General features: G+C 34.1%; 1 protein-coding gene across 9 annotated transcripts in view; it reads left to right on the plus strand.

The window, feature by feature from the left end:
* The first annotated feature begins 2,320 nt into the window (after positions 1 to 2,320).
* Positions 2,321 to 27,138, plus strand: part of enc (R3H domain containing protein encore) — a 62,779-nt gene continuing 37,961 nt past the window's right edge. For 6 of the 9 annotated variants that reach the window (XM_036372403.2, XM_036372412.2, XM_036372413.2 and 3 more), the window contains exons 1-3: positions 2,322 to 3,000; positions 7,618 to 8,053; positions 8,129 to 8,308. The gene's annotated coding sequence lies outside the window, so the exon portion shown is untranslated. Of the gene's footprint in view, positions 3,001 to 3,244; positions 3,290 to 7,617; positions 8,054 to 8,128; positions 8,309 to 27,138 lie in introns of all 9 variants that reach the window. The other 3 variants (XM_070112123.1, XM_070112124.1, XM_036372410.2) reach the window with 3 other exon arrangements.

The following is a 27,138-nucleotide window of genomic DNA, read 5'->3' on the forward strand; positions in this document are numbered from 1 at the left end:
ATGAATAAGTGCCAGTGGCTACTTGTATGTGTGTAAGATCGTAATTAATGCGCACAATTAATTTGCTTTATTCGACAAGTTCATTGACATTCATTTTGCAGCAATACTAAAGTATAACAGCCGATAATAGCATCCCAGGAAGTATATACTCGAATATAAATACACACACACACACACACACATACATACGCGGTAAGTTATTGCCAATGACCGCCGACCCACCCGAGTGAGGAAATCTTAAAAATATCCACAAAATGAATTGGCGAATCTCGCACGTCAACAGCTGCATGATTATGCAAAACGATTATGAAATGCATTTTAATTGTGCTTTGCTTGCTTCTTCCTCGCCTCGGTAATTTAAGGAGTCGAAAGCTGGGGAAGGCGAACAAAGAACGTCCTGCTGGCGCAAAAACCACACTCAAATTAATCAAAAAAACAAAAACAAAAAAAATGCAATTGAAATGTAATTGTGATTCAGCGCATGTGAGAATTCGCGGTTAAGTCAATCTTCCATATAATTTGCCCCTTGCAACGAGCTAAGGCGAATTGCATCGCATTTAAAAATAACTACACAAGCTTACTACTATTTTTACTTACGCTTGTAAATCGGCAATCAGCTGGAACTGGTTGGGCTTGCCAGTCTTTGAGGAAAATGTAAAAGTTGGTCTCGATCTACATACTCTATGTATGCTATTGTGCATATGTGTGGTTGTTGGTATATAACGGTATGCGTTTGTAGTTTTTCCTCCATTAAAGCTGAAGTTGCTCCAAATGTCAACTGTCAAATTTCCATTTTCACTCACGGCCTCATGCCGTCCCACAGCGAACTGGCCCCAGCAGCATTGCCATGTGCGAGCAAACGCGCTTCAAATTGTAACTGTTTTACAACAGCGCTAATCAATGTACAAATTGCATACATAAATAAGTGCGTATTTACATACATACTTGTATAAACATAGATGTAAGATATACCCTACAACTCGTATAAATATTGTACATAATACATTCGAGAGCAATTTACATACACATACACATATGTTTACATAGTTACATATATCTCAATATACATACATATGTAGACTTCTTTTGGCTCAATCTATAAAATGCATCGTTTTATATTTTTACAAGATGCAGCATAGTGTAACAAATATAAAACTTATATAAATATGTGTCTCTATATATCCAAGTATGTGTTCATTTATGTAACGAGGAATATTTTATTTAATGTGAAACATCGATTTTATTTCGTTATATCCATTTATTTTTCCATTAAGCGAATAAATTCATTAGCAATTGAAAAATCTTGATTGATCTGAAATCGCACACTGGGTGAAATCGGGCTGTTGCCACGCCTACAAAAGAATTTTTATTGTAACCAATTAAGCGGGATAAATTATATTTAAATTTTTTTTTAAAGTAGACATAAGATCACCTTCTTAGATATAATATATTACTCCAAGTTTTAAAATAATATCCAGTGGCGATTGTTTCTTTTTTTTTTCTATTGGTGGATTGCCAATATATGTATGCATGTATACTTTTAAAAAATGCCCGTAAAATTCGCTCACTCAAGTTGCTTTCCTAATTTCATTTGTTATAGGCTTCATCTTTTGTTCTTCAAGCAATACAATAAGTATTATTAATGCCCTATAGTAAATAATAAGAAACAGTTAAATCAAAAATTATCATTTTACGGGCGAAGAAGTAGCCTAAGAGGGTTCGAAACTCTTTAAATGGTATTTAAATTGTAGGTAGGTAGGTAGGTAGAGTGGCTGTCCAATGACGCACCTAGGCCTATAGGAGGCCCATTGTGATATTTAAATTGTATGATGACCCGAAAATAATAAGGTTTGTCTGTAAATTATAAATTCTATCATTTATTTAAGACCCTTCATGTCCGAAGAACACTCTAAAGTTTAACAAAAGCCTCCCAAATAAGAACGTTGAAAAATAATTACAATAATTTTATATAATTGATATTTGCTCAATCAGAATCGAACACCTGACCCACCTCGTAACTCCGAAACACACATTTCACTTCAGTCAGAGAACGTAAATGAATATATATTCATAAACATTCTCTGATATAATAAAATAATCTACGTTCTCTGCTATAGACAAGTTCGGAACTATTAAAAAAGGCAGTCAAACTGTCCAATCAGCGCCATCTGTTGACAAGTAGCCACTGACAGCGGAGCAGCGCAGAGAACGTCAAATATATGTAAATATGCACGTATTTGACATTCTTTGTTTTCTCTCGTAATTCTCATTTTCGTAATTTTGCATTGACTTCTTCATTCTTTGTGTAGATTTTGCTTCATTCTAGTTTTGCAGTGCAAAATCACTTTTCGTTTCTTGCGGAGCTAATAGTGAAAATAGTGTATAATTTTTGTGCTAATTTGTAAAAACAAATACATTGAAAGCTTGCAAATTTGCGAAAACTTTGTCCAATTTCTTAGAAATAGAAATACCGGTGTAAACTGCAAATGTTCTGAAGTTTCTCCATTTTAAGCCAAAAATATGCAAACGATAAAAGGTTGTGAAAAGATTTACCAAAAAAACCAAATACCAACTACCAAAAGGCTTAACGAAAAAATAAGTGTAGTGCATTGAGCAGCAGTGTATATTTTATTTGGCAGCAAAATTGCATGATGTGCATAAATGAATCGATAGATATGTTTGAAATAAAATAAAAATTGCTGCAAATTGTGAAATTGATTGCGAAAAAATATGTCCAAATATCAATAAGCCTGAAATTGGTGGCTTATTTTGGATAAAAATTATATCTAGTTAGAATAGGGAAATAGCAAAAGTGCAGCGCTAGACAATTGCAAAGCAACGACGCTGGCAGCGCAGTAGCGTCGGGTAGAAAAAGACGTGAAGGCGGAACTGTGGCAGCGCGTTGAAGCAGCTGATTTTCGTTGTTGTTCCGGCGGTGGTGGTGGTGGCAGCTGCGCCAACTGCGACAACGTTTACAATTTACAACAACAAGAAAGTGAGGTTGGTAAAAGACAAAATAAAAATAGGGAAACAATATATTTACTATCTCACAGCAAATTTTGGGATGTGTTGGGAAATAGTTTCTTATCACAATTTATCAAAAAATATGTTCGCAAATATTGTGGCACAACGTCAAACATTGGTAGCGGGACAGCATGCATACATATGTACATATATGACTGCACCTACACTTATTTAAAGCAATGTTTTGATATTAAAAAATTTGTTTGTTTTTCTTTGCTAGTGTTTTCGTTTTTTTCTGAAGCTTTGAGTAACAATTGTATTGAAAGTAAGTAAAACGAAAAAATATATATGTACATATTTGTTACATTGGTGTACGGTATTAAAGCATAGTTGTGCCAAGTGGATTGTATATTGTCTCGAAATATTGCTCAAAATAAATCTTAACATTCACCAAAAATTACCTATTGCATTACAAATTACATTATTATGTAACAGAAATGCATTTGAATAAAACAACAAAATAATCATATATTGTTGTAAATCCCAAAGCTCTAATTATTTGCGCGCCACTGTATGCATGAAGTTTGTCATAGCTTTGAATGTGAGATCATTTGATGATCCCAGCCAGATTTGTGTCGTACTTCTTGTTAGCCACATGCATAATAATAAAAGTTAAAATAAAGTTGATTATGCATACAGTGGCGAGCTAAAACTGTTGTAGTAAATAATTAAATTTTGTAAATTTTACCATACAAAAATACCAATATACTATCCACTTTAGATTTTCACAATAGTTGACTAGTATAATTTCGATAAATCTATTCTATAGAGGGGTAGCAATAGGCACTAAAAATAAATTATTTTTTTTAACTTCCCGCTAAAAAAATTGAAAATTTTCTAAAAATCGGGAAGATCTCGACGTTCCGAGGGTCGAGGAAGCTTCCCCGAACATTTCTACGATGATGTCCGTATGTCTGTATGTATGTGTGGATGTATGTGTGTGTGTGTGGATGTATGTAAACCTCTTATAACTTTTAAACGGCTCAACCGATTTGAATAAACTAAACGGCATTCCAAAGGGTTTCATTGCACTTGAATTTCGTGTAAGTTTGGACCCAATCGGACCAGTAGACTTCGAAATTTCGAGAAATCTCATTTTTTTTACCGATCGATATTAAAAACTAATCAGTTCTAAACCTTGAAGAAACACATCATTTGCCACAAACCGGGTCGAAATCGGTTGATTTACTTGCGAGAAATCACCAAAATTGAGAAATTTGGGAAATAGTGTTATATTAAACTCGTACATAAATACATATAATTAAAAATGTCGATTTTTTGAAATTCACAAGTGGATATTACGCTTTAACAATTAGTGTGAAAATTTTCGCCCCAAATTTTAATAAGAAATCCCCAAAAAATACTAATAATGATAACCGAAAGACCAAAGAAAATTTTCCAAAGAACATGTGCCGTTACGTATTGCCATCAGACAAGCCCAAGTTAAGTTTATTTCGTACAAGGCATAATCTATAAAATTTGTGCGACTCCCCACGAAACATTTGAAACAAAAAATTTGTCACACATGTTGTCATGAGCTAGCTTTCTATATACAATAATTTAGCTGCATGTTGAAATATTAGATAATGAAACATTACTATATCACATAAATAGTATGCCTTTGAAATAGTCAGAAGGCAAAAAACATGATATAAACAGATAAATATTTCTCAACGTTTCAGAAAAATCTTCGGAGAAGTAGTTCAGGGTAAACGGAGTTAAGGTCTGGCACTAACCTGCATCGTTTACTGACCTCAACCCCCAAGAAAAACTCTAGATTGACTTCGAACAAGATTGTGCTAACCAAAAACAGACAAAGACATATATGAAACGTGGTGATATAAACATTCGCAGCAATTCCAATAAAACGTTAACAGAATAGCGTAGATTTGATCCTGAGTGGCTTGAAACAATGTTTATAGATTATAACGTACTAAACAAAAGTCTCTGATTGTAATTGCCGCAAAAAATGTCCGAAAGAATAATGAAGTAATTTTTAACTTTTTCTTGAGTGACCCGTTAACTTCCACTCAATACTAAATAATTAACAAATACTAAAAAGTGTAATTCAATATTAAGAACATGGCACTTATTATTATTGTTCTATGTATGTTTACAAGTGTTTCACTTGTCCACAACACCGTTTTCATTATTGGTGTCAAATCAACCGATCGCAAACGAAGCACAAAACGAACGAGTCTATTAAAATTCTGTTGTGTTCATTTGTATGTACATATTTACATGTATATTTATGTATTATATTAGCCACTTGCTAGACGCATTTTCACGCCTCACAATTAATACCGTTCAAAGTAATTAAAAGTACCTATACTGCAATACCGTTACACATACACCCATACGTATGTAAGTTTCAGCGTATACATTTCCAGCCTTTATCGCATCAAGCGTTAAGTACCGATAGTTTTATATTTGCGTAGAGAATATGCAAAGTGAATCCTTCACGAAAGAGACAAGGACTCGTATATGTCTTCCGCCATCACTCGTTAGACCTTGCCACTTCAATGAGTAAATGCAGTAAACTGCACGAATTCAAACAAGTTAAATGCTGAGGAAAATATTAGTTGGTGTTGGTGGCATTTGTCAATGCCATTGTTGATTACAAACTGATAGGAAGTTAGCTTGGCTACCCAGTGAGCGCTGAGAGTACAAATAAATATAAAAATTGAAGGTATATCTATAGCTGTCTTCGATTCGTCGTTTCTCTGCTAATTATCTTTGCGCACTGCTCTCTTCTAAATATAAGATTTACTTTACTTATGTACAACAGCAAAGTTAGCGAGTGGAATTCGATACAAGAGAGTATGAGGTATACACTCTTTAAAGTGGTTTAATGCTACTAAATTTAGTTTTTCATATTATACGACTTCAAAAAATAAAATAAAATAAAAATCAAACCTTTCTATAAAATCTTTTATGTAAAATTTAACCTGTAGACCTCGAATAAAATACCACTTGAGTTACGGATAAAAAAAATTCTCAAGCATGTTTATCGAATTTTGAAAAATCTCAGAACCGCTAAAATTATCGGAAAAAATAATAATAATACAAATTTACGCAGTTTCCAAAAGTTCCAAAATAGACAGCAACTCTCAAGCACGTTTTTAGAATTTCAAAAACTCTCAATATTATTAAAATTACTGCTTAAAAATTATCAAACACATTCCTAAAATTTCCAAAAATACCAAAAGTAAAAAAATTATCGTTAAAAAAAATTACCAAATACATTTGTAGAATTTCCAAAAATATCAAAAGTAGTCAACAATTTATCAATAAATTTGTCGATGGCAATCCTAAAAGAGGGAAATAGAACTTCAAAAATTTCTAAACCGTTACAAGTTTCGATAAAACTTTTAATAAAACCAATTTATATAAATTCCCAATATCCCAGACATAGACAGCAATCCACTATTAAAGTTATCGATAAAAAAATGTCAAGCAAGTTTTTCGAATTCCAAAAACTTTTAAAATTATTGTATTAATCGATAAAAAAATAATCAAACAAATTTTCAAAAATCGCAGTAGTAGTCAACTATATTTAAAGTTATCGATAAAAAATCCAAAACAGATCCATCAAATTTCTAAAAAAGTTTAGAAGCGGTGAATAACTAATATCTCTAAAATAGTTGATACAAAATTCGTAGTTGGGTAACTGCATTTCAAAGCCAGGCTATAAGTATGTATGCTGGTGTAAAAGACCGAGTGAGTGAGTGAGCGAGCGGCTAGATGATTGCGCGTCGACCTTCAGAGGAGCTGCACGCGCTTTGTCAATGCACACATTAATGGCTAAACACGTCACAGGCTAAAAGGCAATAATATTACTACACTACACACATAAATATGTACATAAAAGTGATGCAAAGCAGAAATGTTAGCAGCGCTGCAATAACGAGTAAAGACAACAAGCTTAGTGTCCATTTCACAGTGACTCGCTTTGTTTGATGCAGCCATCTAATGCAATAATAACAACAAAATGTGAAAACAACAACATTTTCAAATGCTATGAATTCGAAAAGCCATTAAAAAGCACTAAAATTAATTTTTTTTATTTTTATACCCTAAGCGGGGTATATTAAGTTTGCCATGATGTTTGTAACACTCAAAAGGAAACGTCAGAGACCCTATAAAGAGAATATATAAATGATCAGCGTGACAAGCTAAATCGATTTAGCCATGTCCGTCCGTCCTTCTGTATATATACGAACTAGTCCCTCAGTTTTTGAGATATCGATCTGAAATTTCGTACCCGTCCTTTTCCCACCAAGAAGCTGCTCCTTTTACGGAACGACCGACACCAGACTTCTATAGCATTTATGTTAACTAGCTGCCAAACGATCGTAATCTAGTGCTTGTATGGCAAACCTTTTCATTTGACGAGATATCCTACATGAGATATTGCCTAAGACAATGCTGCAATCTCCGAAAAATTGTTCAAATCGAATCACTAAAGCATTTAGCTGTTATATAATCTGACCGATCAAAGTACTCATAACTTCAAATTTTTTTTTATTTGTGAAGGGTGTTCTGGCTTCGGTGCAGCCGAAGTTAACGGTTTTTCTTGTCTTACCGTTTCAGTGTGCAGGCGAAAAAGATAAATTGCATCCAGTCAAAGACACAATATAAATGTAAAACTAAAACGTGTACGAAGGAATCGTAAGAGAGGGGAGTGAATGCAAGAAAATTAATTACATATGTATATTTGCATATATGTATGTATGTATGTGTAAATATATACATATGTACATATCTTTAAAGTTACCGCCAAACATTAAATAATGACTTTACGAGCGTTTTCCATTTCGCACGCCAATTTGTCACCTTTGCCTTGCTTGTATTCTTCACTCCAAACTTCGCGTATTACGCCAGAAAAGAGGATTACGACAATGTTATCAATTGCACCAATGCCATGTGCTTCACGCCTGCAAAGCCGGAGTTCTCGTGCTGCTGAAGAGTAAGACATTAAAGGAGGCGATACATTGGTGTGGTGTTTGGGAACCTCTGCATAGCTCAGGTGAGTAGAGCAAACCTAAGCGAAACCTTTTTAATTCAAATATAAAATTTTGTATGCATTCTTCTCTGTTTTCAGCTGAAATCGTTGCGAATTCTTCCATTTTATATGCTTAAACGTGTTTATTGCGCAATATTATTGCGCTGTTTGTGAATTAGTATTAGTAGTGTTCTATGCTTAAAACCCAAACATAATTATTTAGCGAAAAATATCTGCAAGCAAGAAAGCAAGCGTTATCTTCAAGCGGCCATAATATTGGTAAGTCGATAATATGTTTGTAACAAAATGGATCTGAAAAGTAATTAAGATGTTTCGGAGCGTACTTTATTTGTGCGAGGCTCAATCACAGTTAATTTTAATTTTTTTTATTTGGTAATACCGAAAATATTAATTAAACGTATTTTCTAAAATTTCCAAAAAATCGAGATGAAAAATAAATTTATTTTTAATCCCAATTATTAAAATAAAATTTAAAATAACAAGTAAGGAATGGCTAAGTTCGGGTGTAACCGAACATTTTATACTCTTGCAATTTGCAAGGATCACAGCAGGTAAAATACCTTCAAGTGTTAGGAAAACCTTTTATTAAAAAATGTTGCGAAACAATTCAACATTCTTTAGTCGACGAAATCGTAAATGGAAAACAATCAAATTTGTTACATTATTAAGTTATGTTATAGGACTCACTTTTTTTTTTTGCTTTATTTTATTTCCCGTCTGCTAAAATTGTTTTAAAAACATCTTCAAATAAGATATCTGGGACTTAACTGAAGAAGCTAAATTTAATAACATATAATGAGTTGATGTGAAAACGTCAAGCAGAGGATCGCAATTCATTAATTTAGGGATATTAGGTTTGGACCGAAGTATGGACCAGAGACAGAGAAAGGGATAAGATAATTGAGTTAATTTTTACATTGCGGAGGTACACTTGATAACATATTTTCAAGCAATTTTAAAAATATATAACTCTCATATTGAACGACATGTTCGGCATAAAGTTTGTTAGAATAACGAAAATTAAAAAGTAAGTATGTCAAAGTTGGGTTAATTCGTAGACTAAATTCACACATCTTCAGCATGAAGCTATACCATATCCAGTATTATACGTTAAACTATAGTATATTCAATATTAAGCGGTTCAGTTAAATTTTCCAAGATATCTTACATATTGACTAACCGGAAGTTTGAAAATCTTATGTTAGGTATATGAGAGATATGGGTAGTATTGGCCCGATTTCATTTATTTGTGGCAATACAACATTTTGTTAACAGAATATAACGCTCCCTGAGTTTCATTAAAGTACCACACATACCATCACCAACCTATGTATATATATATGGAGTAAAATCAACCGGATGTTTGAAAATTCTGTGATTAGTTATATGGTGGCTAGAGAAAGTTTTCACCCGATATAACTTATTTAAAATACAAAAATCCATTATTATAAGAAAAATACATTCACTTTATTTTATTAAGATAGCTAACATATTGACCGATATATACGGTATAAAGTAAACGGGAAGTTCGAAAATATTTCGATAAGATATATGGGGGCTAAGGCAAGTATTGATCCGATTCAATCATATACATACACACATACTATTATCCTAAAGACACTCTCTCCAAATTGCAATAATATATCTCACAGATATACCGTTATTTCTGATATAAAGTTAGCATCAGGCAGTGGGCTGCCCATACTCGGTAACTGGGCTTGGACAGTTATGCTCCGATTTTAATTTTTAGACTTGAGATGATATAGCTCAGAGGCACAAGCTTTGCAAATTTTTGTTCCGATATATTCTTTGGTGCTTGATTTGTATACTAGAAAGTGTAAGTATCATATGGAATTTAAAATTGTGCAATATGGGAAGTAGGCGTGGTTGTATTTAAATTTGACCCTTTTTCGCACTATGACACAGAAATATTTAAATAATTCTTAGTACCAAATTTGGTTGAAATAGGTTGAGTAGTTCCGGAAATATGTGATTTCACCTAAATGTGGACGGTGCCATGTCCATTGTCCAATTTTGACATTGGCTCCTATAAAACCCCCTTGTACCATCGCGAATGGTAAAGGTAATGCCTCTGACGCGTTTAGTTATTGATTTATTGCAGTTTTAGTAGTTTTTATCAAAACCGTTATATGGAGAGTGGGTGCGCTTATCCTTCGTTTTTGTCCATTTTCATACTGTCGAAGGAAGAGTCTTAAATATTTATTCTGAGTAAATTTGAGTCAAATAGCTCGAATGGTTTACAAGATATATGTATTAAACATATTTTGGAGCGGGACCACGCCCACTTTAAAAAAAATTGTATGAAACATAGATGCTCCTCTTCAATGCAATTCCCTGTACCAAATAACAGGTGTATATCTAAATTAGAGCTTGGTTATGGCATTTGATAGGTTTTCGATTAATTTCGTCTTGCGCGTATGGCAGTGGTCCGATTATGTCCATCTACAATACCAAACTCCAAGGAGGAAAAGGTGCCAAGGAACCTGTGTACCGAGTTTTATCAAGATATCTTAATTTTTACTCAAGTTACAGCTTGCACGGACGGACGGACAGATAAACAGTCACCCAGATTTTAACTCCTCCCGCCATCCTGATAATTTATATATACATAACCCTATATCTATCACGCTTAGTATTAGGTGATACAAACAACTATTAGGTGAATAAAATTATTATACTCTAGCAACATGTTGCAAGAGTATAAAAATTCTAATACTTAATACCCGTTTGAAAAACAAAGTAAAATGTTAATCCCAAATCGCATAAGTGACAAGTTACTTGAAAAACTCGGACTGTACACTGAAAACACTGCACTAAAAATTGATAAAAGTTCTAAAATTTTATCTATCTGAAGCAATTTTTATGACCATTACCCGTTGCACGTTCCGTTCTCACGACAGTCTATTCTACGTAGTTGGAACGGACCCAGACTTTTATCGGCCCAAGAACTATCAACTCGCCAGCATTCCTGCAAATTACTTCGGGGATTTTTTCTGCCGCAACAACTATTCATATACACTCAAAATCAATCGGCATTATAGCTTCGGTGCGGCCGAAGTTAACGCTTTTTCTGGTTTTATGTATTGACCTAAAAAAAGACTTGACCGTACATCTTAACCAAATTAAGTGAAAATATATTATTATTATTAATATATATAACAAAGTGATCCATAATCAATAAATAAAATGAAATTAAAACAAAACATTTGATAGAAAAAGTGCAGATTTATTTAGTTGGAAAAGCAATAACAGTTAACGTACAAGTCCACAAAGCGTTCGTACAGACATAGCGAAATTACACATTATTGACTTATATATTAAATATTCTTGCCTCATAATCACACTTCATAAATATTTTTGATTTAGATAAAATTGTTGTTATTATTTGTTTTTTATTGGGTTTCAATGCGAATTTTTAATTTAATATTTTTTGTAAATTTTTCGTTAATTTGAAATCTTTGATAATTTATTGTTGTCTTTCATTAATTTTTATAATTTTTTGTAATCATTATTTATTTGAATTTTGTTTGATTTTTTATTTAAAATTTTATGTTTTGTAATTTTTGTAGTTTCAATTTTAAGTCTTATACTTTTTTTACTTAATTTTTGATTAATTTTCGTTGTAAACAATAACTTTAGCACTTTCACACTTACTATCCACGCCCATAGATTAATACTACGCCATGTCTCTGTTCATTTGCAATGATGCACATCCTTTCTTTTAGGCTGCTTTGGATGTCGAAATTCATCCGCATAAGTCGTGTCATCGGAGCGATACAATTTGGCTTGATTTCGTAATTGCGTTAACCAATGGCGCAAGCCGAAGTTAGTCTTATTGCCATAACTTTGTAGCAAGTTCTCTTTCGGCAGCGTCTTTACCGGCCGATCTGTGATCATGGACCAATTGTCCTGCGGCGGCTGCAGTCTGTACTTGATATCATTTAGCGTGGTGTAATTGGATAAATATTTCTTCGAGTCCATTATCAAAACACTACTATCCTTGCCTTTGTGCACATTAATCTTATAGCGCGCCCTCTGCTGCTCGAACGTGGGTGCATCTGGGCGAAATATTTCCTTTGGATGTGCGTAGTGTACCCGATAACTAGTCTGAGCGGTGGATCTCGAACCTGTGGTGATGGGTGAAGTGTTGATTGGATTATACTTCTTTACTTCGTTGTTTATGCGGTCATTGTACCAATTGCCGATTAGTGTGCAGGAGCTATAGGGTTTATTGGGTTTGATAAAGGATAATCTGGAGGCAGCATCCACCGGTGGTATTGCCGAACATATTACGCCAACCATTTTGCCTGTTTTTTGCTAATGTTTTGCCAAATAATAAATATTAAATTAATTCCGCGAGAAATTAAAAAAATTGAAAATAAGGAGAAAATATTTCTTCGAATGAATTCCAAAATTGATTTTCAGAAACTGAAAAAAATTTGGCATGAAAGGCAGAAGTTGTATCTCAAACATAATTCGATATAAATCGATTTGTTCAGTTGTAATGGAGTGTGTTGATTAAGAAAATTGAGTAGTTTAATAAAAAACAATTTTTTTTGTTATAAAAAATGTCTCTCACATTTCTATATCAGCTGCGAAAGAGTTTCTTATGAAGACGCTTCGACCTTCACATTTTTTTTAGCGTTTCCAAAACATTTAGCAATCGAAAACTATAACTTTTCCATAAGTTTATTTTGTTGCAACCCACTCTGTTAAGGCCACTGAACTGCCAATGAATAAACCATACACACTCCCACAAAATACGAAGAAAGATATGAATATGTTGATGAACGTCGTCAAAATATAACATATTATTATCAAAACATTTAACGCCATCGCACGATATAGCATTTTATTAGCTTCATATTCTTTGCGTTATTCGCACCTCCAATGTTCGTGCAGACGAACAAATGAGCACAAAATAATCACAACAAATGAGCATAACAAAATTTAAAAAAAAAACTCTGGGTGATCGTTGTGTTGTTGTATTATCATGCTCAGGGTGATCGCGTGAGTCTTAATAGATAAATTTGAAACTTCCAGAATAGGAAAATGAAAATGGAAATATAATATATATTTGTGTACAAGGTGGTTCGAAATTTTTTTAAGACATAATCTTACAGTACACAGTGTCGAAATGATAAAGTATTTGGATTAGAAATATTAAAAGAGACTGTAATTTTGCTTTAGAGAGAAAAATTTGCCTCATAGAAAACAGTAGAAAAACAAGTAAAAACCTCCACCAAAGATAAAATACCTTTCACAGGTATATTTTTTATAGCATAAAGGGTATGAAAATAACTTATATTGTTTTTTATCGATCAGTTTGTATGGCAGCTATATTCTACAGTTATCCGATCTGAACAATTCGCTGGAGGATTGTAGCGCTGCCTTGGACAATGATCTGAGGCAAATTTTTTAAAGATATCTTGTTCAATAAACAAGTTTTCCATACAAGAGCTTAGTTTTGATCGGTCAGTTCGTATGGCTCGTACATTTTTCCAATATCGACGGTTCCGAAAATTGGGCAGATTCTTGAGGAGAAATAAGCGAGTGCAAAAATTTCAGATCCGTATCTCAAAAACTGAGTAACTTTTTCCCTAAATTTAATAATACAAATAACACTGGTCTACAGTGATTTTGTTGCTCTATGTATAAGATCGATTTTGAATATATTTGTGCCCACAGTTCATGAAACTATCAATGGTTTTGTAAGATTTTATCTCGTTTATTTTTAAATCTTTGTTTACATTTAGCTTTACAAAATCCAGAAAGTAATGAAACAAAATAACTAAAATCCTTATAATGCCAGTTGTGTTTTGACAAATAATGATGCAACGAAGTAAACAGAAAGCAAATGTCGAAAACATTAGTTATATTTCAATAAAACGACTTTGATGAGCTTCTCTTTAATAATTTTGTGTCGACATACTTTTTTAAGAATTAGCAGTAATCTGCCATCATGTGACGATGCCATCGACATTGATACCCTTCTGTCATCACTTTATATCCTAGTTGCATCGCTCTCCCTGTTCCTTGCTATAATTTCCAAAATTATCCCAACATTTATCCATATTATTACGGAGCTAGTTTAACTTGATACTCAAATTCGCTCTTAGAAATAGCTCCAGTTTGTCAGCATATTTGGTGCTTAGTGGTTGTCTATGAAATTTTCAACTATCAGCACAAAACCTTTAGCTTAAAATTATGGAACAGTTATAACTTTGATAAAATCTGGATCTTTCAGTAATTTCCACATCAAATATTCCACCTTTCAGCTTTTTCATATTTAGTTCGAAAATTTGCTACAAATGTCACTAAAACAATATCCTTCCATGTCCAACGTTTTGACTAATTGTTTAATTATTCCTAACTTGTTCACGGATTAAATCACTGAGTTTATTTTGAGATAATAACTTTGGTATAGATGCTCACCCTCTTATTCACTGTCATTGGTAGACTGTCCCGATTAATGTGTATTTGGCAGCATCATTGTTTTTGCGTAGTCCATGCGAATTACTTTTTAAACCGAAAGCGAGATTTTCATTGGATAAAAGAGCAAATTTTATAGAATGTAATTCTAGATATCTCCACGTTTGATTTTTAATAAAACCTTAAAACTTGGCGCATAATTTTTCACATATTTTTGGTAAGGAGGGCGCGAAAACGGTGCGAAGAACTCTAATCATGACTGAAAAACTGAATTTGTATTATTTTAAAGCCAAAAAATATGAAACTATTTGATATGCAATTATCATAAAAGAATGTGCTCAATATTTTTATGAACAAGGTTGTAATCTGAACACTAGAAAGCAACAAAGTGTGCTAAGATATCCAGGGCAACAAAAGTTTGTGCTTGTAGAGCTGTGTTATAGGCGAACTAAATCCGAAATTTTGTTCCCTTTTTTTTGAAGACGGGTCTGGCCTAAACAATCCAGGGTCAAATTAGCGAACTAAAGACGTTCTTTACGAGCAATAACTCTGCTCGACGCTTATATCTCATTCGGACATCACCACCGCAACATTGAGTACACGTACAAGTACTTGCAATGTTCATCATACGCACCTGTGCACGAAGTAGTGAGTAAGTTTCTTATTTTCTAGGCAATTAGTTAAGACAAATAAATATTTGCAACAACTGTATGATTCATAATTTGTTTATTATGAATTTATGCACACAACCGCAACAAGTGCAGCACTTTTATGACCATCACTGTGTCTGGCGTTTGTAGCGTGACCATCTGATGACATTCTCTTACTAGGCAACAACAGAATGCTTTGATTAGCTGTCACGCTCACCTGTGTCGCAAATCCATCTCGTGGCGACTAGTACGCTGACTAAGTTACCTGACAATTTCAGTGATCATTATCGAGTGTGCCTTCGTCTATGCACTCGTATGTGAATATATGTGTGTTTCCTTATGTATTCGCAAAGGTTGCCTTAGGTGAACATCACTCAAATCGCTCTATTATTTTGATTGATTTGATTCAATTTCTTTCCCCCGTATAATTGTGTTAGTTTCTCTCATTTACCCAACAATTTCGCAATTTTAGCGCATTTTTCACCCATTTTCATTTGGCTATTGTCCTAACGGCTTTTTTATTTTGTGCGTTTTCACATTTTGCGTAGCTATTTTTACGCTAACCTGCTTCCAATTTCACTATATGAGATATTCACTTTTCGCTTATGCTTTGGCGCTACTCGCTTGTGAGCTTACATCCTTGTAGGGAAATTAAACATATCGCTTGTTTGAAAGAGGCTGACACTAGTTCCCTAGTTCTTCTAGTCATCTTTGTATTTTCGAGGGAATGGGTGTTCAAAAAACGTTTTGATCTAGTAAGGAGTTCCTTAAAGTTCTTCTGGCTAGCTTTGAAACTTTGAAAAATGAGGAAAGCAGAATGATCAATATATGAAATATAGCGGAACTTCTCAAACAGATTATTGTATTCCTTCGGTTTAGTGAGCTTATGACTTCTTCCGTATTAGCTGTTTGGCTATTGAAACAGTATATAATCAGCGGGAGTTGTATGGTATGTAGAAAAGAAGAATTGAATATAACCTGATGATCTCGTTAGCAAAATCATTCACTGTAACGAAAATGGATTACGCAGCAAAAATTCGTAACGATCACAAAGTATTGAGAGCTACCCAGTGACGGCTGAATTGTTTTAAATTTTATGTCTTCTAACATAAATATGTAATACTTGGCTGAAAGAAGAAAAACCGTTAGAAATACATATTTTTTGAGGAATGTTGCCACATGTGTAAGTTTTTTGATTCAATAAAATAATACAATATGGCTATAAATGGCTTAAAAAATGCTACAGTTATAAAAAATTATTGCTTTGGAGTTGCCAATTGTTTAAACATTAAAATTCTTTAATGGCTTAAGTTGAGAAACCACTCAATACCTATGAGAAACTAAAGACGTTTAAGAAAGCTTTTAATAAAAAAAATAGTTTTAAGGAGTACTACTACCATATATGCAGGTTTGCTAATTATGTATAAAAATAATTGAATTAATATTAAAATTATTATTGTATTGTATTATTTATTTTTATTTTGTAATCCCAAAAATCTTTATTAAACATAATTTTCACAATCTATTGTAATTCTAGTCCCAAAACCGGTTTTAAAAATTAAAAATTAAATTTTTTACCCCAAACTATTAAAAATTAAGAAACAAGTAAGGAAGGGCTTAGTTCGGGTGTAACCGAACATTTTATACTCTTGCAATTTGCAAAGATAAAGGCCAGGGAAAATTTGTTTCGAATTTAAATAAACAAATGTTTGACGCAATTGGAACGGCCGTCCACATATTCGGTATACTGGAAAGTGAAAGAGTTAGACGGAATTTAAAATGGTGTAATGTACATAAGAATGTCAGCATAATATTACCTACCTAATTAAGTTTAAATCGGTAGAATAAGTCCCGAGATATAAGTTTCCATTTAAATGTGCCCATTGTTCAGTTTTGCAACCAGCTTCTTTTGAGCTCTTTTCTACCATCTCGGGTACATTTAGTTATAGGTTTATCGCACTTTTAGTCGTTTTTAACCAAACCGTTATATGCGGAGTGGGCGGGGTTATAATCCGAATTCACCCATTTTCACAAAATGGGTAGGGATGCCAAAAATATTTGCCCTGAACGAATTTGGTTATATATACATTAAACTTATTAGAGGTCGGGACCATGCCCACTTTTTAAAATCATAGATGCCACTTTTTGCTCAAAAATGATTTAAAGTGTGAAATGCTCTCCATGCCCTACAGGGGCTCTTCCGCCGCTTAATTTGCAGTATGTTAACAATTTGCGCACACACTACTTATTCACTCACCACTCACCCATTTACGCCTGGTCAGATTGCCGCTGCCCGCTGATGGATACATACTACTTGGATTACTAAATGTTACTCGATTTGTATAATATTGTATATTATATTAATTTAAGTAGTTGTTGCTGGGCTTGCGGCTGCTATTGATATGAGGAGCGTTCCGTCTCAGCGCTCTCGGCCCGGGGAAATATTGTTGCGATTGTGCGATACGTTTACTTCGTTTAGCATTACTTTTGGCGTGTGGCCAAATGCTAAAATCCAACAAAACCAACAACAAGTCAATGCTGTATGTAAGGCAAACAGAGGCGACAATGCCACCAACCAGCAAGCGCGTTGGCAACGGTGATCGGTGATGGCATCGGGCAACAGCTAAGCAATTCACAAAAATCACAATGCCGTACAACAAGCATGATGCAAGCAAACATGTGTACCTGCGCACAAACGCACATACCTTTATAGAAACATACACACACCGACAAACGTTTACAAAATGTCGACTTGTTTACACTAAAAGTAAAAATTGTTTCATTCTATTTGATCAAGTGGCTCATTTTTATTGCCATTTGGCTTCTGCTGCCTATTCTTTCGCTCGGCTGACATGCCGTGGAGCACACACATACACTTATATCTAAATATTATTTAGGACCCACCAGAAGCGCCAAGTTGCTTCGGCAGCGCGGAAAACTAAGAAAATAGAAAATACTGTAAAGAAAAAATATAAAAATAATAAAAAAAATTAAAATACAAATTAAAATCGAAAAATTATTTCAAAATGAGTGGTTATTTTGTACATAATTCGAATTTTTTCATTTCATTTGTGGGTTTTGTGCGCGCCGCTATTTCGAGAATTTCTTTTTACAAGTGGTCGACCGCAAATGCACACACACACATACACATGTGCACTCACACTCGTCGACGTCATCGAATGTTACTTTTGCTTTGTGCTCCTCCGAAGCTTTATTGTGTGCGGCATTTTGGGCGCAGCAGTGGCGGACGCAAGCAAAGCGGAATTGATAAGCCATTTTGCGCGAATAAAATCACATAAAACTTGGCTGCTGTGTAACTGTTGTCGCTGTCGCTGTTGCTGCGGTTACAAGCACATTGGGGCAGCAATTTGTAATTTCAAATATGATGAGTCTATTCAGGCGGTTGTGTCTGTGTGAGTGTGTGCGGCGTGTGTGCTTAGGAAAACACGAAAATCCAATCCCATTCACTTTGCTTTAGCATAGTTTAGCGAAAACGTGTGCCATGTCAGTTTTCGAGTGAATCCACAACACACACATGCACACATGTGCACACACATATGGGTTAATCAATTGCAAATGCCATATTTTATTGTGCTACCGAAATGTAAAATGACATGTCTGCAGAAAAATTTTAAGTACTTGCTGCAATAAATTAGATTATTTTGCTTTATGTCAAATTTCGTACAATTTGGTCCTAAAAATATTAAAATGAAGCGAAGAGGTGTTGGTAGCCACTCACTTATCCATATGTATGCATATCTATATTATAAAAATATTTATTTTTAAATATGGAATTTTTTGTATTTGTGAAGGGTATTAATTGTGCGGTTTTTTCTTGTTTCTCTATATTTTTTTCATAATCAAGAATCGAATGTATCTCATTATAATGTCGTCTTCAAATATATAGATCTTAGGTTATCAGAACATTAACTTAAATTTACTAGTTTTTTCTGAATAATTGATATTTCCCATAGGTTAAGTATTACACGCTAATAAAGATATATTGTATTGTATATATGTATATTGTATGTATATATGTGTGAATGGTTTTCAGTCAAAACTGGTTCACCATCAATTTTACTCGCATTAGTGCTGATGGTGGCGGCTGTTATTGATTTGATGTAATCTTACTTCAATTAAAACTCACATGCTATCCACACATTCATACATATGTATATACACACACATGAAATACACTAACACATGACTATTATATCCTTAGAGATTTGAGTTTTTACACTGATGGCGAAAATATTGTAAGTGAATATGAATTCAATCACCCAAAATATTACGATTTTTAATTTATTTAATTTAAATTATATGTACGTATGTATGAAGCAGTATAATTTAGATTTTTTTCAACTAAATCTAGCACCAGCAACATTAGCTTTTTTGGACAGCTCATTCTTCAAAACCATTATTAGTTTAACCCCTATTACGTTACCAAACTCAAATTCATTTTTTTTTTAAGTTTTGAAATTCTGTAATAGCAATATTTGTTTCAAAAATTTGCTTTGGCGTTGGAATTCTAATAAATGTTTCATAATGAAATTTTTTTCAGTTTCTAAAAAATTTATTTCGAGTTCTTTATACACTTATAGACCAGTGTTGAAGCCTTTAAAAATGGTAAAAATTGGGGGAAATTCATAATAGGCTGAAACTCGTTGCAAATAAAAGATAAAAAAATAACAAAAATTTAAAGCAAAAATAATTTAAGAGAGATCTGAGTTCGGACAAGGGAAGGGGAGGGGCGTAGAGGAATTTTTTAAGGATCAAAAACGGTTTATCTCGATTTCCGGCAAAACTACGAGTTTTATAGAAAGATGTTATATGACAAAGTTGTAGGTAATAAAAATATCGACAACTTTTGTATTAAAACCTTTTTCACATAAACTCAAAATTTTTGTGAAAAATTCAAATATACAAGTTTTTGAGTTTTTTCTTTTAATCTGGTACAAAAAATAATTTCTTTCACGAAATTTGGTGTAAACTTACCTTCTTAGAACGTAAACACATGTAATTGTTTAAATTTAATATATCAAAGAGGAAACCTCATTTCGACTTAAAATCGAACAAACGCAAAGTTTTAATCAAATATTCATACGTCAAAATATGATTTTTTAAAAAACAGAGTAGGCCTTTTGTTTGTTGAAATCTTTAGCTTCTGATGGTATAAAGAGTATATACATTATTATGGTAAATTTTCTCAGGAAATACGAAAAATTACGCCGTAATCGGTAAGCATTAAAATGTTTAGAAGTAATTTATTTCCTTAATGTTAGATCCAAATATGGAATATATGTATAGCATACCTAGTACCATTATTTGACAATTGCTTAATTTCCATTTTTAAATTTGCCTAAGGTTGTCTTCCTTAAGAGATTATAAAAAATGTAAAAATTTTACTGGGGAACACAACGCGTGTAGATGAATATAACGGTAAAAAATTAGAGCGGTGAGTATATATTCCGGTATTAAGAACGAGTTTTTTTTTTCATATCACTGGAAATTTTTCAGTTTAATGAAGGAAACTATTTGAACCAAAAAAATAATTCAAGTTTTTTGAATTTTCATTTCTTTTTATACAACATCAACAGTACTACTTACTGGCACACTACTGTACTCGCATATTCAGCTCACTCTCTCGCTGGCGGCCTATATGCGCATAGCTTAATTCAAACTCACATCTAAAGTTTGTTTGTTTCTGTTGTGTGTGTGTGTGTGTGTGTGCCAAATGCACCGTTGTCAGGTCATGTGGGCTAGTTACGTAAATAGTTTAATTGGAGCATGTGTATATGCCAACATACAACTGTACATATTGGTATGTAAAGCGGTGAAGTACATGGAAGCTTATGGATATACACACACCAGCGCTTGTCGGCTGCCAGGACAGTAATTAAACTTTGTGGTGTACTTGCAAATGCAAATATACACTTATATACATACTAAAGTAAATTTGCGGTAGCTCAGGAAAACTGAAAAATAATTTGATACATATGGATACAGTTTATATGTATGTAGTGGCTCTATCACTCACTCATTAACATTTTTATTATCTCGCATATTTATGCACTTGCACTTAGCTCATCGTTACGCTGGCAATTCGCTACTCTATTGCGGTGTTTTCCATCCGCCAAATCGTATTTCATTGCATTTGCGACGGCACAATTACACTTTCCTCGCCCATTATCGCAATTACGTGTAATGCACCACAAAGCACCAGACAAGGGCACATCTATACAAACGCCCCTACACACACACTCACGCGTGCAAACTCTCGTCCAGCTGTGGAGCTGCAGCGCAACATGTAACCATCAGCATACTCACATACACACATGCAAATTGCATAATACCGAGCTTTGCTCGCAACACTCGGCAGCCAGCAGCCATTCAGCAGCAGCGGCTCGCCTGTGTTGCACTCAGTCTTAAAAGGATACTACTTACTTGTACTTACAGTTATATACATTGTTATTGCTGTAGCAGCGCCCATACTAATTTTTCTCCATTTTATCGTGTATCCCTCAAGCGTTATCCTTTGGCCTTAGCTGCTTTTGCACTCCTTCACAGTCGCCTGTATCGTTCGCTCTTTTGTCGTCTCCTTTTCATCGCGCTTAAACGAATTAATTAAAACATTTTGTTGACATCGGTTTAATTGAATAATAAAACAACATCATCATTATATAACAACAAGGGATTTATTACGAGACATTTCAGTTATGGCTTTTTTGCTTTTTATGTTGGGAGAATGCGCGAGTTTAGTCGCATTTTGCATTGTACCTTTATATACAATATATGTGTTCTTATGTTTGTTAGGATCATGTTGGGATTTGTTTTCTGTAATCCGCAATCAGTTGCTAACAAATCTACTAGGATTACTACTATATTACATATATTTAGTCAAGAGCAAAAGTCTACATACACCTTTTGATTTTGCGATTTTGGCAAATCTGGCAAATTTGTCAAAAATGTGTGCATTTTTAGAAACGAGTTGTTTTAACCGACAAAAGTAAGCATAATATTTTTGGAACTAGTGTTTGCAGAAAACCAAATACTGCGCTTGATGTGAAAAGTACAAGTAATATACCTACAGTCAAACATGGAGGGGCAGCGTAATGGTTTGGGGTGCCATAGCTTCATCTGGAGTTGGACGTTTGATTTTTATAGAGGGTACTACGGACTGCTATGTCTATAAAAACATATTGGAACACAATTTGAAGGCATATATGGATCTTGGAAGGCATTGGAATTTTCAGCAAGACAACGATCCAAAGCACACGACCCACATTGTTCAAGTCTGGCTTCATCAGTCATCACGTATTAATGGGTTGAATATATTTGAGACGTTCTAAAAAAGAAAATATGCAAATATGACATGAAACTCTAAAAACTGCCCTTACCCGAGCTTGGGCCGAAATGTCTCCCGATGTAAATGAAAATTTGGTGACTTCAATGCCCCGACGTCTACAAGCAATGATTGATGTCTAAGATGGTGGCCCACCCAAATACACTAGTTAAAAAAAAAGTTTTAAAGGAATTTTTCAAATTTTATGGTAGCTGTATGAAGACAAATTTCAAGGAAATTTTTTATGTTTTGGCCATTTTTGTTATTGCAATAAATTACTTTTTGGTTTTCGTAACAAATTTGCCATAATCAAAGAGTGTCTGGGGACTTCTTTCCTTGACTGTATGTTGTTCCCTCGTTCTCTCTAACCAGGTAGTGTTGCTTAGGATATCAGGTTGGTCGTATTTTTCACCAGAAACCTGTTTTTACGTGGGATGCTTGACTTTTTCAAACTAGAAATATTTTTTCTAAAAATTTGTGATTTGTCAGAATGATTGCGTAAAATTCTGAAAACGAATCACCAGCAGTGATCCAATATATAAATGCTTAATTTTATTGATTTTTTATTACATATAACTTGAAATAAATTATAATAGTTTATAGAAAACGAATGGCATAGACGGTACTCTAAGGTCTCACCACCAAAGATAGAGAGGCAAATGTTGCCAGCTTATTTGAACAACTGAATCGTAGACAGCAAAATATTTAAATTATATGCTGAATTGCCTTTAACACAGAAAATGACCACACCTTAGCTATATAATGGTTTAAAATCAGTCGATATCAGCTGTAGATATTATCTACATACTTCAATGTCATACATAACCGAATTTCGAATACCATTTTTTTTTTATTTATCCACGTTACAACTTAACATAAAGCCCCTTTAATGTGCTCCTCTCTAAGTCTATCTATACTATGAAATCAGCTGACTGACTATTTTGATTACTTAAATGTAAATTAAACGAAAAGTAATTTTACCTTAGTATAAAGCTGTGTTCACAGTTATTATGTGAACTTTTTTTTTTTACGTTGTATTATCCTTTGTTAAGACCAGAATCATTTATTGGAATGCATCACACTTAGATACATACATATATGCATGTGTATACCTATAATGCTTGTGTGAGCATTCCAAATCCTATGCAAATCAAAGTGAAAATACTGACATCAATTCTAAGAATTTTCTATCGCCTTCTACTCTTTGATAAAGCATTGAACGCCAAGCAAAGTCAATAAAAACTGCTGAGCGCCACAAAACGCTTAGTAGAGAACAAGTAGTTAGAAGCGAATGACAAATATGTATGATTAAATGATAAACGACAAAGGATGTGACCATACAATTGCAGTTACTCACACACACACACGAGGAAAATAGTGTTAGTGTAAGTGTACGTCGTTAAAGCTCGTGTCATAGTCCAAAATTCACGACCATTGTCGCGCGCTCATTGTACTAATATTTTATATGTATGTATGTACATTAATAGTGGCAACCCAGCCACACCCCCTGCCTTTGAATGCAAATGCAAGAGCATTCTGATGCAAACACACACACATACACGCACGGAGCAGCGTTAAATTCAAATCAAATCATGCTCACGTTGCACTCGAGTCTAGTCAAGTTAATGTCTCGCCAAGGCGCCGAACAGCATCGGCTGCACTTAGCCATATCCACATCCACTGTGCCATGTAGTGCACCATGCCATCGGCTTAATGCCACATGCTGCCACTAACACTGTAATACAAGCATTTTACTATGTACTTTCGCATGAATTCAAGTGTGTGACACGCTATGCATGTATATGTGCGTGTGTGTATGTGTGAGGAGCGCCAGAAATTGCAATGCTGCTTGGCTTTGTTTCAGTTCGCTTCGCTACCTATGTAGTATATGTGAGCGTGTGTGTTGTTGCTGCGACTGCGGCCTCGACACAGCCATCTAAGCTTCAACCTCGTCTCCTTTTCCAGGATTTCAATGCTTATTCTCTACTTCTTTAGAAATCACGGAGACTTTGTCGGAAGCGTGCGGCACGGCCCGTTATGTGCTGTCACATAATTTCTGTGTGTATGTGTGAGTGTGTTTACGCTTTTATAGTGTATCTTACATGCTCTCGTACATAAGCGCTTACACAAATCCACTTACACATACATATTTATTTATATTGTTGACATCAGTTTTCTCAACTTTTGTTGTTGTGTGGGTCGTGTGACCTAAATTCGATGGCATAACAACCGAGCACCGAACACAGCGCTGAGCGTATGACTCTCTACTTTAACTGTAAGACCATTGAGTAATATCCTGTGCGAGCAGCAAACTTTAGAATGACATTGCATCCACAAACGGTGCAGCATCCATTTTGGAAATTATCATGCCAACACACACACTCACATGCAGATGCACATACATATACATTCACATACATTGCTGAATATTAAAGATTGATGTTGCAATTTTAGTTTGGGCTATCTTTGACATCAATTTGGGAATTTTTGTGTTATTGAAGCAGTTACTTAGAAGGGCGTGTATGTTTGTATATACATGTGTATCTAGATATTTCTCTTAAGTTATTAAAAGATTTTTGTACAACAATGTTAATTAGAAACAGCGTTGAAAGCTGTGAAAATGTTTTGAACTCAATTTAATTCAACTGAATGCAATTTATTGTATTTAGATGATAAATATAGACCTGCATCTTAAAATTTTTATTCGAATTTTAGGGAAAAGAAACGAACGAAAAATTATTCTATCTCTCCATAGAAATCATTATCTATATTTTTTCGTTAATGAATTATTTTTTTAAAATATTTAAAGAAATAAGTATGTTCTTTCAATACCCTGAGCAGGATATATTAATATTGTCATGAAGTTTGTAACACCCAGAAGAAAACGTCGGAAACCCTATATAGTGTATTTATACTCGTCAAAAATAAAAGAAATCGTCCGACCACTATGTAGGCATTGTATCGGTATTGTACATTATGCAAACTGGATCCATTTAAATAAGGCTGCATACACAAAGAAGCTCGATGAAGGATAACACATAAGTTAACGCAAAAAAAATTTCATGCATCGAATTTTTATCTGCGAATCACAACAAAATATATCCATTTCTGCAGCGGATGGTTACTGTTAATGAAAAGTGGGTCACTTACCACAACGTCAAGCGAAAAAAGCGGTGGTCGAATCGCGATGAAACGGCGCAAACGGTGCTCAAGCCAGGATTGATGGTCAGGACGCTTTTTCTATGTATTTTATTTAATTGGCAGGAAATCATAGACTATGAACTGCTCCTCTATGGTCATACTCACAAATCGATACCAAGTGATTACTATCTAATCATTTCCATAGCGAATGATTTTGTTGGTGAAAAATTCGTTAAAATTGACTATCCCAGTTTTTTAGCAAGTTATCAAACAAAACGATGTATATTTTATCTAAATCGGATCATTCTAAAAATGTCAAGTAAATCCTACATTTTAATATAAAAATAATGAATTCCTTTTTAATAGACCTTACACATTCAGTTCTGGTATCACACAGCAAAAATTAGTTTATGAATGCTACCAAACGGTTTGAGAGGAAAATGTATAAATTTTTAGTAACGGAAATTGGAATTTATCTTCCTTTGTCAAATTTCTCTTAACAAAAAATAAAAATATATAAAAAAAAATTTACAAACATTATATTATATATTCATTCAACAAAATTCTTAAGTGTAAATATCAGCAACATCTAAAGTTTTATTACCTCATCGTTACACATTCCTCACTTTCGTCTAGGCAACATATTGTCCACTCTGTTTTTCTTCATTTATGGTAAACCTTTGTATGTATATTTGTATAAGTAATTAATATACAATAAAATTTTAGCACTTTTCTCCATTATACTTTTTCCATCACTGACTACCAACAATTCAAACACAACTTGTTGTTGTTTTTTTTTTTTACCGGAAACCAACATTTACAAAGAATATTTGCTTACAAGTAGTTACGAGTATATGTTAATTTGAGCGCATGAGTATAAACAGTTAGATAAGTTTACTCTTGGCAAAAGCCAGCAAGCTTATAAGCGAGTGAGTTGATGTTCTTGAAATCGCCATGCTGCACAGAATGCAACGCTGTTGCAAGCTGTTAGGCTGCAAACGTCAAGGGACTTCTTTGCAATAATGCCAATCAAAGCTCGCCCCTTAAGGTTTTATGGAAATGGAAATGCAAATACCGGATCGCACAAGGCGAGTGTTAGTCTGTCTTGTTCCGGTGGCATAAAATAAATTTAAAACAATGCAATTACTTACATGCATTAAGTAAAACAACAACAATATAATATATATGTATGTTCGCCCGTTCCACATGTCCGAAGCGTAGACGGCCGACAGCAGCTGTGTTAATAGTCTCAAGCGCTTTGCGGGGGCTACAGCTGAGCTGCAGAAGCTTTGTGTGAAATATTGCTACGCACTTAGTAACGCATTTACGCAGGCCTCCACAAACGAGTGCCTCACATTGTGGCGTGTGTGTGTGCGCCTGTAGACAGCCACCCCTCTGCTGCATTATGTGACTTAGCAGTGGCGTGCTCAGTGGTCGTTCGTGCCTTTTATACACATGTACCATATAGTATTAATGTGTATATGACACATATGACGTTTACA

This window comes from Bactrocera oleae, chromosome 6 (genome assembly GCF_042242935.1).
Source record: "Bactrocera oleae isolate idBacOlea1 chromosome 6, idBacOlea1, whole genome shotgun sequence".
Classification (NCBI taxonomy): domain Eukaryota; kingdom Metazoa; phylum Arthropoda; class Insecta; order Diptera; family Tephritidae; genus Bactrocera; species Bactrocera oleae.